Source organism: Giraffa tippelskirchi, chromosome 9, assembly GCF_054371585.1.
Source record: "Giraffa tippelskirchi isolate mGirTip1 chromosome 9, T2T-mGirTip1v1.2.pri, whole genome shotgun sequence".
NCBI classification, from domain to species: Eukaryota; Metazoa; Chordata; class Mammalia; order Artiodactyla; family Giraffidae; genus Giraffa; species Giraffa tippelskirchi.
The window spans coordinates 29,730,499-29,742,857 of record NC_137283.1 but is presented as its reverse complement, the minus strand read 5'-3'; the positions used below and the strand labels follow the sequence as shown (position 1 = coordinate 29,742,857).

Below are 12,359 nucleotides of genomic sequence, written 5' to 3'. Positions count from 1 at the left end.
GTGATCTATAAATTACCCCACATAGATAAACAGTGGATTAAAATTAGGCACTTTCATTCTGTCATCACTATAATATTAATCATTGGAGTTTAGGTCTCTAATGTTAATATATACCTTTTAGCGGTATATGTCACTACATATTAAATTACATGATAGCTGACAGATTTTTAAATCAAAACATTTTTTCTCTCCTTATGTCATAACACGATAAGAAATAAAGAGTGATTCTTGCTTACACAGGATATTGTTTAATCTTTGCACATGCTGTTTTTTTACTGTTTATATTTGCAATGAACTGAGATGTTTTTATCAGTACCTCTTCTTGTTCATACACATACCAAAATAGGGGATCAGCATTTTCATTTAATACACAGAAAACTACTCAAAGTAATGCCCGTGAGATCTATACAATTTCACTAATTTTTTAGCATAACAAAATTGGGATAAAATACCAAGTTATTTATTTTCCTTCCCCTAGAATGAATTTTTTTATCCTGTAACACATTTTGATGACGAAACCCATGACTTTCATACCCTAATCAATCCATATAGAAATCCTTACTATATGTTGTATAGTAGAGAATGATTCAGTTTTGCTCACTCTTTATAAATTCTGAACATTTGGGGAAGCATAGATAAATTACATGTGGTTAATTGACATAAAATATATCTTCTTAAAAATCTTATTTCAGTAGCTGTTTACTTTGTCTTTTATTTTTGTTCAAACTTTACACTTGTTATTTTGTATTAGGGTATAGCCGATTAACAATGTTGTGATAAAATCTATCTATTAAAGAACGGATACCTAAAGTTGCACTCATCGTAATTAAAACCCCAAACCAAATCTTTCCTGCAAATTCACTGTCATTCTAAATTTTCCATCTGCTACTCCACAAATCCACTGTAGAAGCTTCAGCTTAATGGAATAGGTATATAGTGAGATAGTGCTTTACACAGAGTAAGCAAGTAAATGAACCAGCCTTTCTTTACCTGTCACCAACTAGACAAAATGTAGAGTGGATCTTTTTCCATTAGACTGTGTTTCTATTATAATTTTTGTTATTATGATTAAAGGTTTGTCTCCTTTAGGAGACTATGAGATCCACAAGGGAGGGAGCCATATCATATCCATCACTGTGTGTGTAACATTTTGAACACTATTCAGCCCTCAAAAATATTTGAATATAAGTTAAGCCACTTTTTTTCAATAGTTTTGTTTTTTTTTAATTTATCTATTTTTGGCTATGCTGGGTCTTCGTTGCTACATGGGCTTTTCTCTTGTTGTGGTGAGAGGGGACTACTCTTTAGTCGCAGTTCCTCCCTAGGGCTTCTCCTTGCAGTGGCTTCTCTAGTTGCAGAGCCCAGGCTCTAGGACGGTCAGGCTTCTGTGGTTGCTGCGCATGGGCTTTAGAGCACTGGCTCAGTAGTTATGGAGCACTGGCTTAGTTGCTCCACGGCATGTGGGATCCTCCCGGACCAGGGATCAAACCTGTGTCTCCTGCATTGACAGGAAGATTCTTCACCAAGTGAGCCCATTTAGGACTCAGTTAAGGAAAGCCCAGTTAAGGTACTTTTTAAGAACTTATTAGTAGAGGTTGAAAATATATGACTTTATTTTTTTCTCTTCAATTTTCTTAAACTCAAGCATATTGTTAGTCACATAAAAATGATATTATCTCTGGTATAAAAAATAAATCCATGAAAATGAGCAAAAAAGTATTGAGAGATGACTAGAAACAAGGTTTTAAACTACTGTCATATATTGTGCATTTTTAAACATTTTAGTATTTTTAAAATAATGTGTAGGTACCAAGATATACTTAACATAGTATATCAACAATAGCTTTGATGTTTGTATCAATTAATAGTTCCTAAGATATTTTTCACATATATTTATTCATATCCTTATTCCGATTTTACAGATAAGAAATATAAGGGTAGGAAAATTTAAATAGCTTGCTCAAAAATAGAAAGTTACTCTAGTTCCAAATCTCGTCATCTTTCTCTTATCAAAAGTGAATGTGTTTTTTTGTTTGTTTGTTTCTTATCTCTATTTCTTTACAAATGACATGTCAGAACTAAAAAGAAGTAGGGCTTGCAGGCTTAGTAGCAGACTTATGTTTTATATTTTAATTTTTTTTTATAATCTCGTCTCATTGTCTTTATTGTAACATTGATTTTTATTGTAAGATTGATAATAACTAACACAATTGTCCACCTCAGAAGAAAATAAATTCCACAGACTGTGATAGGCTTTTAAGAAACATTTAGAGTATGATATCATCAAGAACATGTACCTGGCAAAAATGTCTCCATTAGAGTGTAAAATTCTTGGCCTCAAGGCTCTGAGAGTTTATCAGTGCCATGGGACATTTACTGCTGTGTACACACACCTCTACAGTGCATGACAGCTTACAACTACAGTTTCCTCCACCTGATGACCTAGACAAAGAGTGAGGAGTCAGACACTTCCATCCACCATAGTCACTGTTAACACTTATTTATTCGCCATGATATCTCACATTGTTTTCCTTGGTTTCTGTTCTATTTAAATACATGGTTTATTTTCTGTTCTAGTCACTCCCTGCTGTTGTCACCCCTGACATAGAATATAGGAAGCAGATTATTAGCCCTTCTCAAAGCTAATGCTCTAATGTTTACCATGGTTTACACTCCCTGTGTCAGCTGGTATTCTTCACAACCAAAATAGTCTATAAGTAAAACTATTGTTGGTGGATTTTAAATTGATCTGCGTAGTGTCTTCCCACATGCAGTGAATTTTCTAGATAGAATGGACGTATAAATAGTCGTAAAGGTCACTTGTGTTAATTGTTATCTTTCAAGGGGTTTCTTCATCCCAAAGAAATTCGACAAGATTCAATAAGTATAGTATAAGCTTACATTATTAAGTTTATGTGAATAAAAAGAATAATAAAAGTTTTTACTTGGATATGCTTTGGGCATACACACTTAACAACTACAACACAGATAAACAAAGATGTTTGGTAAATGCCTTTGTTTTACTTCAAAATATTCACTGACTATAAGACAGTATTAATACAACTTGTAAAAATTATAAAATATTCATATTTTAACATTCAAATAATTGAAAAAACATACATAGAATCTCACATAAAAATCTTGTCATACATGCAAATTATATGGCTTCCTGATTTAGGTATAAAATATGTAATTCCTGTGCAAAGGAGTTTAATTATCTCCTTAGTAATTGGTGATAAAGAAACTTATGGGGTTTAAACTTTTCTGCATAAATTCAAACCTTTGTACCATTTTCTAAGTTATCCTGATAATTTTATTTTCTTACTAGTTTTCCACTGTTTATTCCCTTTCAAGATATCAGAACTATTTAAGGGTAAGATTTTTTTGAAGGAAGAAGTGAAAAAAGGGAAATATGACTCAATCTTCAGTGATTTAACTACGAAAAAATCTATTTCTAAACTGATTGACAAATGCCAACAACTGCAGTCTAAGTAGAAAGAGACTACATATTTGGGGATTTCTCTTGCTTTATTTTAGTTTAGAAATTAAAATAATACTTGTTATACTTAAAGTCTTCATCAATCTTTTTTTTTTTCCATGTGAAAGTATAAACTCTGGATTTCCTGGTAAGAAGTTTGAAAGTTGTGAGTTTAGGCATACAGAATATCTTGATAAGAATTATTGATTAAAAAAGTTGTTTGATAATCACATCTGTTTGTTTGTTTGTTTGTTTGTTTTTTTTTGGCTGTAGATTTGGGATTCCATGTATAATTTTTCTCATTGATACCCTCTCTGAAGTTCTTTAGCAAAATGATTTGTCTTTATCTACCAGTATTGCTTCCCTGATAGCTCAGCTGGTAAAGAATCCGCCTGCAATGCAGTGGACCTGGGTCCAGTGTCTGTTGGGAAGATCCCCTCTGGGAAAGGCTACCCACTCCAGTATTCTGGCCTGGAGAATTCCATGGACTGGATAGTCCATGACATCACAAAGAGTGGGGCACGACTGAGCAACTTTCACTTTCACCGGTATTGCTATTCGGGCTTATTGTTTTTCTTCATGAAGATAGAAAGTTAAATCTAGCAATGCATAATGTGATGTTGATTGTGGACATTTCTTTTGAAACTGGGGCAGTCTCCATGCCAACTATAAGTGAAGTTTAGTATTATATCTAATCTGCCTGCTTACCTTTCTCTTTATATTTATGAGTTTATGTATTATTTCTGGAGCTACTGAACCATGCCAAGGATAATATTCAAACTATTTGATACCATCTGTTTGAGATGATGTTACTGGTGGCTTTTTTTCTTTTGTTTCAGTTTAGTCAAAATGACTTTTTTAATAATTTGATGAAATAGCTTAAAATTTTGTTTTTTGAGTATTACCCTTAGGGAACTTAGTGCTTGATATAATGAGGAAATTTCTTTTGTGTAATTTGAAATACAGAGCAATGGCTAAGAACTTTTCTTTTCCATTGTTTAGGAGAAAGATCATTAGTATAAGGAAGCAGCATCAGATTAAATTATGATTGAATTATGAATCTTCTCACTTAATTTTAGACTGAACAGCCATTAAATTTAAGTAGTAGCTTTGTTTTGGATGTGGTCTGGTTTATGCTTTGGTTTTGTTGTTGATGTTGCTGTGATTTTCTTAGCCAAATTTAGTTCGGAATTTATTTCTATAATAGTACTTTTCTCTGATAGAAAAAGAACTATTTCACCCGCATTTGCTTTTCTTTTAGCATAATTTTAACCTAGTTGTCTACTTAAACACTAATTAATCTTTATGAACAGTGTTCTGTTTTTAAATGCAAATTCTTATTAGAATATAGTTTGCTGGGTCCTATTCCTCAGGATCCACATTTGAGACTAGGCCCAAGAAATTACATTTCTGATAAGTTCCTGGGTGATGTTAAAGATGCTGGTCCAGGGATTGACTTTGAAGAGTACTGAGCTAGACACTATATGATAAAATATCAGAAAGATGCATAGTCCATTCTGAATACCCACCTCCAGGAGTAAGAAAATGAATAGCAGAGCAGAGATGAAATTAAAAAGAAAAAAGTAATATAGAGATTCTCAAATGGCCCAAAGATTTGTTTTAAGTTGATAAATCCTCAACAAATCAGAACACTACCAAATGAGAGAAGACAGTCAATATGAGAAATGAAAAATAATATCACTGCATATTTCAAAAGATCAGAATATCTTGAATATTTTGAAAAACTATATGATAACTTAAAACTTTTGATGAAAATTTTAAATTCTCACAAAAACACAGCTATTTTGTTGTTTCACATGGATAATTTGAAATCTTTGATCTCTTTTTAGAAATTGAATATTTAAATAAAACTTCCAGCAAAGCAAATTCCAGAGTAAAATGAAGCCACAGTTTAATTAAAGAAGACTTGCAATTTTAAATAAGCTCCTCCAGAGAATGTATTTTTTTAGTGCAATTGTTTTTTCTTAAAAGATAGTTTTGCTGGGTTCACAATTCTAGTTTCACATTTTTTTTCTCTCAGAACTGAATTCACCTTGCTTCAGTTGTTTCTGTTGAGACCTCAGTCTAATTTGTATTTATTTGAACTGTTCCTTCTCTTGAGCTCCTTTTAAGACCTTTCCTTTTGACTTTATGTTCTATAGTTTTACCACAATTTCCTAGTGTTCTTTTTTAATCTTTGCATTTATATATTGATAATTTATATTTACGAGCTCATATCTTTCATAACTTGTTAATAAGATCTCAGACATTTTTTCTTCTCCACCATTATCTCTAGTCTGTTTTCTGGTATTTCCACTGCAAGTATATTCAGCTTCTAATTCTATTGTCCATATATATCTTAACCTCTTACATTTTGCATCTCTGTCTCACTGTAATATATTTGAATAGTTTCTTTGAATCTGTCTTTCATTTCCCTAGTTCTCACTTTGACAGTGTCTAATCTATTGTATAATTCATCTATTGAGTTTAATTTTCAAGAGGTACCTTTCTTATTTCTAAAAATTCAATATGGTTTGTCATTCCTGATAAACTTTTGTTGCTTGCTCATTTTTTTTTATTTTTCTTCTTAGTTATTTAAGCATACACTGTATTACTATCTTATGTCCTATATTTGATAATTCCGTTAGTTACACTTCTCAAGTGGAGACTTAAACCTCCTCCTTTGAGCTGTCACTCATGCCTTATTTCATGTTTGGTGATTTTCCTTTTACTGAGAGCTAAACTTTTGTTGAATTTGACCTGTCGAAATACTAGTGGCAAACACTTGGGATTTGTTATTTTATAGGGGATATGGCTTTAATCTAGTACCACTTTAACACTTCTCCATTTTCTAACTTAATGCAGGATTCAGAGGTTTGACCCCAAGGACAGTAGCTGCCCACAGTTAAGCCTCCTGGTCTCAGGACTGGTGTTAACATTTACTTCCAGGATTTCTGTGGCTGTAATGAAATCAAATAGCTTATTGGTTTATTTCCTTAACTTTCCAGAGAGCCCAGAAATGCGTTAAAAATACACTGGATGTACATTGTTTTAGGCCCTTCAGAGTTTCTAGTTCACCATACTACTAGAAGCATAAATCCCCAAAATCACATCTTCCACTGTAGAACATTTAGAAAATCTATAACCGTCAAAATCAAAAATGTCATGTGATTGCCTTGGTTAATAATTTGTTGAATCTCTTTCAAACATAAACTCACACTCATAGAATATAAATATAATATTTTGTAGCTCAATATAATTTTTTATGCTCTTTGGATAAGAGTTGGCAGATATATAATTTGAATCCTATCACCACTAACTTCTTTACCCACCCGTGACAGACTGCATCAGCCAGTTACTACTTTCCAATCCTTGGGACTTGCAACTTCATGTTGTATCATCAAAAATTACAGATAAATAGTATTAGTCAGTTGGAATTAGTTGGCACAGAAGTTGATGGTCTTTTGTTCCTTTTTTAAAGTTAATCAATAACATTCGTTTATGTTTCAGAGTCTTTGGAAATTAAAGTCATCAGAAGAAGCACTTTTATAAAACTCAAATTAAAAGAATTATATTATTTTTAACTAATGAAACATTCAGAAAATGTAGGAGGAGAACATATTTAGGAAGTAAAACTGTCACCCCCAAAATAGTAAATGTCAACACAAATATGGCAATGGAGGAAAATGTTCCAGGTATCAGAGTGGATTAACATACATAGATTATAAATGAGATGTGTTATGCCGCAAATAATCTTCACCCTTAATGAATAATACATCTTTATTGAATATATAAAATATATTAGCATTACACTGACAGTTAGAGGTACAGAACAGACACAACCCTAACTCACAGGTCTAAGTCTCATTTATAAATATAAAGGTCCATCAAACTGCAACCTCAATCCAGCCTACCTCCTGTTACATAAAGTTGTATTGGAATACAGCCATCTCTATTTCTTTGCATATCATCTATGATTGCTTCTGTGCTAAAACTATACAGTTGGGTAGTTACAATATAGAAGATACAGTTGAAAAATTTTCCTTTCTGGGCCTTTCCAGAAAATGTTTGCTGATCCCTGTATATCATTTAGGGGTTGATTACACAATAAACCAAGGTTAAGTGTTTACAAGAATTTAAGTTGTCCTCATTTTCTCTCGTTTCTCTCCTGAAAATCACCTGCTTTGCTGCTTCCTTCATCTTCCTCTGCATCCAACTTACCACCTCACTCTCACCTCAAGGTAGCCTTGTTCTAAGGCTTGACTCCTGCGATTTCTGCCAGTACCTGCTTGAAGATTACTAGCCCCCTGGCACCTGCTAAACTGTGGTTAATCTGATCCTGTACAATTCAAATCCATCTATTTCCTTTTATCCAAATTTAGGCCATCTATTTCAGTCTCCCCACATCCCCCTCCCCCCATTTGCTTCCATTAACAGAATCTATAAAAAAGATAAATGGCATAGACGTGCCAGATTTACAGTTCCAAAATTAAGGCTCCTACCTTTGAGAGAGGGAGTCTAAGAAGAGGGGTATTATTTGAGCCAGACCTTCAGGGACCAGAGGAATTCTGATAAGTATGAGGATTAGGAAAATGATTATGGTCAAGGAGAATGGTAAAACCCAAACAAAGCAGAAGTCCGTGGGCCTGGAAGTGGAAAAGCAATTGAGGGTGTGGAGGACGTTAAGTGAAAAAATGACTGAATTCCTTTCTGTGAGCACTGGTGGTGGAAAGTCTTTGACCTGGAAGACTTGAATACATGTAAGGTCATTTTCCTTAGCAAATTAAAGTTAGCAGCAGTATATGGAATTTGTGATATACAGTTATCAAGTATTATATAGCTCAATAAAGATACCTGTCTAAAACTATTCATACGTATTACCTATTTCTTTTTTTTGAACAGCCCATTATCATCTTCACCATATTCATGAGGAGACTGAGATTTATAAAGAGAAGTTTAGCTGACTGCTCAGGGTAACACAGCAGAAGATGGAAACTCCTGGATTTAAATCCCAGCCAGTTTGACTATAGGCCCCTTGTCTTAATCATTGTCCTGTGGTGATAGGTGATAGCCTAAGGTCTATTGTTCAAAGTATGTGTATTGATTATGACCATTTTCATCAAATAGCAAATGCAGGGGAACCAGAAACGCTACACCAAAAGGGGAAAAAAAAATAGAGAATGAATGAAAGAAAAATGTTTGGCAATGAGAACTTACAAATATGGCTCAAATACCCTTAACTTCAATAAAAGGGAAATGAACTATGAAATTATTGAGGGAGGCAGTATATGAAAATGAAGGCATTGATACTTCATGCAGGTCTCTTAATATATAAAGCTAAATATTCACTTCATTTTAAGTGAATGATTCTGTCAAAAGAATTAATTTTTTGAGCAATGAGGATATTCATTTAGCATGATTCTACCATCTGCAATTTATGAACCAGATTATACTCTTTGAGAAAAAAGGGAGTTCATACCATGCATTTTAACTACATCAAGACCAAATCAAAAATGTTTCCCTAAAATTGAAGAAATCACCAAGTAAAAATTAATCGCCCGCACCCTTAGTAGACAGTGACCATTATAGCATAATATATAACAAATGCTTTACTCAGATGGCTTTTAAAAAAACTTTAGCACTTTATTCATGATATGTGAAGGCAGATATTAATTCTTACCCCAGAAGGGAAACTCTCACAGCGACACGGCCCTCAACAGTGCTCCTCTCCCAAGAAAGCCTTTTTAAGCACAATTTAGTTTCCTAAAGAATCTATGGGGATCCTAGACAAAAGTGCCTACCAAGGCCCATGGACATGGGAGCCTGGAAGGCTACAGTCCATGGGATCACAATCAGGCAGGACTGAGCCAATAACACTTCCACTTTCACTTTGAAAGCCTATCAGGCACCTGAAATGGGAAATGCAGGCTGGATGGCTACTATGAAAAGTGAAAGAACTTTGTCTATAGGTGGAAAGCACCTCATCCAGCTAATTGCTTCCATAAAGAAATAAGAAAGGCCTCATTATTGTAAGCTATTCCAGTTTTTCAAAAGGAGCTAAAATTCCAGGGAGATACTTGGGTAAGCATTCCTGAATTTTTTTTTTTTTAAAGTAGTTTAATCAAATTGTTTGAGATGCTAAGCTTAACATCCTGCAGCTCCATCCATGTTGTCAAAAATGACGAAATTTCTTTCTTTTTTATGGTCAAATAACATTCCATTGTTTATATATACCTCATCTTCTTTATCCATTAGGGGAGTAAGTTAAAGAGAGAAAGACAAATGCTGTATTTAAAAAAAATAATTATTGGAGTATAGTTGATTTACAAAGTTGTGTTAGTTTCAAGTGTACAGCAAAATGAATCAGTTATACATATACATGTATATACTCTTTTTTAGCTACTTTTCCCATATAAGCCATTACAGAGTATTGAGTAGAGCTCCCTGTGCTTAACACTAGGTCCTTATTAGTTATCTATTTTATGTATAGTAGTGTGTTATCTATTAATCTCAATCTCCCAATGTAGCCTTCCCTCCTTTCTCCCTTGGTAACTGTTAAGTTTGGTTTTCTATATCTATCACTCTATTTCTGTTTTGTAGATAATTTTATTTGTATTCTGTTTTTTAATTTACACATATAAATGATATCATATGTTTTTCTTTCTCTGTCTGACTTACTTCACTCAGTATGACAATCTAGGTCCATCCATGTTGCTGCAGTTCTGTTAAGTTCAGTCACGCAATCGTGTCCGACTCTTTGTGACATACACCAGGCCTCCCTGTCCATCACCAATTCCCAGAGCTTACTCAAACCGTCGAGTCGATAATGCCATCCAACTATCTCATCCTCTGTCTTCCCCTTCTCCTCCTGCCTTCAATCTTTCTCAGCATCAGAGTCTTTTCCAATGAGTCACTGCTTTGCATCAGGTGGCCAAATTATTGGAGCTTTAGCTTCAGCATCAGTCCTTCCGATGATATTCAGGACTGATCTCCTTTAGGATGGACTGGGTGGATCTCCTTGCAGTCCCAGGGACTCTCAAGAGTCTTCTCCAACACTACAGTTCAAAAGCATCAATTCTTTGGTGCTCAGCCTTCTTTATAGTCCAACTCTCAAATCCATACATGACTACTGGAAAAACCGTAGCTTTGACTAGGCGGACCTTTGTTGGCAAAGTAATGTCTCTGCTTTTTAATATGTTGTCTAGGTTGGTCATAGCTTTTCTTCCAAGGTGCAAGCGTCTTTTATTTTCATGTCTGCAGTGATTTTGGAGCCCAAGAAAATAAAGTCAGTCACTGTTTCCATTGTTTCCCCATCTATTTGCCATGAAGTGATGGGACCAGATGCCATGATCTTCATTTTTTGAATGCTGAGTTTGAAGCCAACTTTTTCACTCGCCTCTTTCACTTTCATCAAAAGGCTCTTCAGTTCTTCTTTGCTTTCTGCTGTAAGGGTGGTGTCATCTGCATATCTGAAGTTATTGATATTTCTTCTGGCAATCTTGATTCCAGCTTGTGCTTCATCCAGCCTGGCATTTCACATGATGTACTCTGCGTATAAGTTAAAGATGCAACATGGATGCTTCTGCAGATGGCATTATTTCATTCTTTTTATAGCTGAGTAATATTCCACTGTATATATGTACCACTGTATATATATCCACTCCTTTGTTGATGGAATTTAGATTGCTTCCATGTCTTGCTATTGTAAATAGTGTGCAATGAATAGGGTGCATGTGTCTTTTTGAATTCTGTTTTTCTCTGGATATATGCCCAGGAATAGGATTGCTGGATCATATGGTAGTTCTATATTTAGTTTAAAGATGTCCATACTGTTCTCCATAATGGTTGTAGCAGTTCACATTTCCACCAACAGTGTAAGAGGTTTTCCTTTTCTCCACACCCTCTTCAGCATTTGTTGTTTGTATATATTTTTATGATGGCCCTTCTGATAGGTGTGATATGATTGGCATTTTTCTAATAATTATGTTGAACATTTTTTCATGTGGTTTTTGGCCTTCTGTATGTCTTCTTTGAAGAAATGTCTATTTAGGTCCTCTGCCTATTTTTTGGTTGGGCTTTTTTTTATTTAATATATTGAGCTGTTTGTTTATTTTGGAGAGTAATCCCTTGTTGCTCACTTGTTTTGCAAATACTTTCTCCTGTTCTGAGAGTTGTCTTTTCATTTTGTTTATGGTTTCCTTTGCTGTGCAAAAGCTTTTAAGTTTAATTAGGTTTCATTTGTTTATTTTTGTTTTCATTTTCATTAGTCTAGGAGGTGGATCAAAAAGGATCCTACTTCAATTTATGTCAGAGTGTTCTGCCTATGTTTTCCTCTAAGAGTTTATAGTATCTGGCCTTCCATTTAGATCTTTAATCCATGTGAAATTTATTTTTGTGTATGGTGTTAGAGAGAGTGTTCTAATTTCATTCTTTTACATGCAGCTGTCCAGTTTTCCCAGAACCACTTATTGAAGAGGCTATCTTTTTTCTTTTGTATATTTTTGCCCCCTTTGTCACAGATTAGATGACCATAAGTGTGTGAGTTTATCTCTGAACTTTTCTATCCTATTCCACTGAAATGTATTTCTCTCTTTGTGCCATTATGATACTACTATTTTTTTTTTTTTCTGTATATTTCAACTTATATGGGGAAAGTAAAAAAAATAAATTAATAAATTTAACTAATACATACTCATAGATAGAATGAACCGTGGTTATTAAGAGATAAAAGCAGAGTAGGGTACAGAATACATAAAGGGGATTAAGAGGTACAAACTATTAGGTATAAAATAAGTTATAAGGATATAATGTATAGCACAGGGAATATAGCCTGTATTTTATAATAACTTTGTATGGAGCATAATCTATTAAAATATCAAAT

At 34.0% G+C, this 12,359-nt stretch overlaps 1 long non-coding RNA gene across 1 annotated transcript in view; it reads left to right on the top strand.

Moving 5' to 3' along the window:
* Nucleotides 1–12,359, top strand: part of LOC145520893 (uncharacterized) — an 867,842-nt gene that overhangs the window by 535,608 nt on the left and 319,875 nt on the right. The window lies entirely within an intron of this gene.